The sequence below is a fragment of the Mesoplodon mirus genome, assembly GCF_964341445.2.
Source record: "Mesoplodon mirus genome assembly, chromosome: 2".
Taxonomy (NCBI): domain Eukaryota; kingdom Metazoa; phylum Chordata; class Mammalia; order Artiodactyla; family Ziphiidae; genus Mesoplodon; species Mesoplodon mirus.
In genome coordinates, this window is record NC_138977.1 from 45273154 (window position 1) to 45275556 (window position 2403).

The following is a 2403-nucleotide window of genomic DNA, read 5'->3' on the forward strand; positions in this document are numbered from 1 at the left end:
ATCCATCACCACTATACCTGCCTTAGAAGAAATGCTGAAAAAAGTTCTTCAAGTTAATATGAAAGGATGCTAACTACTAATATGTAAGCTCGTGAAAATACACATTGCACTGGTAAAGCCAAGTATATAGTCAGATTTAGAATACTCTAATACTATAATATGATGACATATAACCACATAATTCTAGTATAAAGGTTAAAGGACAGACTCTGCCCCTCCTGACAGGCGGTTGGTGCCCTGTCACTGCCCGCTCTGGCCATGGTTAGGGCCCTTGGCTTGTAATTTGGTGACCAAGTCTCCCGAGGCAGCACTGGCTGTGGCGACCCCACCTCTAGCGATGCGGCAGGCAGAAGCTAGAGGGCCCATCGCAGGCCGAGACTTCTCCTGGCCGTGCTCCTTCCTGGCTGCAGGTGTTGCTGGACGCTGTGCCAAAACAGGTGCTCCTTTATATCAAGCAAAGGTTTTATTACCAGCTCACAATCACCATTACAAACATTTGGGAGTGTTTGCTGCATTGCGTGCTGTTCCCCAAAGGAGGGATACCTTGGGGATTGTATAAAGGGAATGGTGCATTGATGATCCAAATCATTCCCTATGGTGCAATCCAGTTTATCACTTTTGAGCATTATAGAACATTAATTACTACAAAGCTGGGAGTTTCTGGTCTGTGCACAGATGAATGGCTGCATCTATAGCAGGTTTAACAGAAGTTATCGGCACTTACCCTCTTCACGTGGTTAGAGTACGCCTAGCACATACCTATACAGGAATTATTCATGCATTCAAAACAATTTATGCAAAGGAAGGTGCCTTGCATTTTACAAAGGCCTGATGCCTGCTGTATTAGGAATGGCTCCTCGTGAAAGTGTTTCTTTTTTTTTTTTTTTTTTTTTACTTTTGGTGCCTTTCCCATGCTCCCACCCTTCTTTGCAGACCTTCAGACTACCCTAACGTCTGAAGTTTGAAAACTCACATAAACTTACATTATGGTGGTGCTGCTAGAGAAATAACACAGACAGATCCGACCCATTTGATGTAACTCATCAGTGAATGCAGTTAAGGACTGTTCTTCCAGAATTTGAAAAGTGCCATACCATGGAGGTGACTATAAAGTATGTCTATATGGCAGAGAATTCAAAAGGATATCATGGTTTCTCTCTTAGTTACATTCACTGTGTTCTTTCTCAAGCAGTTGCTTTTACAGTACATGAACTTATCAAGCAGTTTTTTCTCCTCAACTAAAAAAGGTTCTTGTGATTTCTTTTCCTTAGTAAACTCTTTGAGGGAGAAATAAAATGTTAATTTGGGGGGAGAACATTACTTGAAAGGGAATATATACCCTGTCACAGGAAACCATGGGTATTTTAGCACTTGATTTTATTCATCACAAAAGTGCTTACTTATACTTTTGGATGCCAAAAGTTATATCTTAGAACATTGAAAAATATGTAAGCTGTTGCTGGCTAAAAGTGTTATTTGGGGGCTTCCCTGGTGCAGTGGCTAAGAATCTGCCTGCCAATTCAGGGGACACGGGTTTGAGCCCTGGTCCAGGAAGATCCCACATGCCGCAGAGCAACTAAGCCCATGCGCCACAACAAAAGAAGCCACCACAATGAGAAGTCCGTGCACGACAACAAAGAGTAGCCCCTGCTCACTGCAACTAGAGAAAGCCCACATGCAGCAACGAAGACCCAATGCAGCCAAAAAAAATAATTATAATAAATACATTATTTTTTTAAGTGTTATTTGGAAGTAGAACTAACTTAAAATGGTTCAAGAGGTTGCCATAAAGTTTACTTTAAAAACTAAAAGTAGAGCTACCATATGACCCAGCAATCCCACACCTGGGTATATATACAGAAAAGACAAAGTAAAGATACACGCACCTCAATGTTCAGCCCTGTTTACAATAGCTAAGATATGGAAACAACCCAAGTGCCCATCAACAAATGATTGGCTTAAGAAGAAGTGGTGTGTGTGTATATATATACACACATATATATATATGTGTATATATATATGTATATATATATGTATATATAACATATACATATATATGTATGTATATATATATATATATATATATATATATATATATATACACACATACAGTGGAATTATTACTCAGCCATAAAAAGGAATGAAATATTGCCATTTGCAGCAACATGGATGGACCTAGAGAATATTATGCTTAGTGAAGTAAGTCAAAGACAATTATTATGTAATATCACTTATATGTGGAATCCAAAAATGATACAAATGAGTCTACATACAAAAGAGAAACAGACTCAGACAGAAAACAAAGGGGAAAGGGAAGGGGGAAGGGATAAATTAGGAATTGGGGATTAACAGATACACAGTAGTACATGTAAAATAGATAAGCAATAAAGATTTACTATATAG

At 38.9% G+C, this 2403-nt stretch overlaps 1 pseudogene across 1 annotated transcript; it reads left to right on the plus strand.

Annotated features, from left to right (window-relative positions):
- The first annotated feature begins 327 nt into the window (after window positions 1–327).
- LOC309794030 (solute carrier family 25 member 16-like) lies at window positions 328–1242 on the plus strand (annotated as a pseudogene). The gene has a single exon. The product of its transcript is annotated as a solute carrier family 25 member 16-like (transcript).
- The last annotated feature ends 1161 nt before the right edge of the window (window positions 1243–2403 follow it).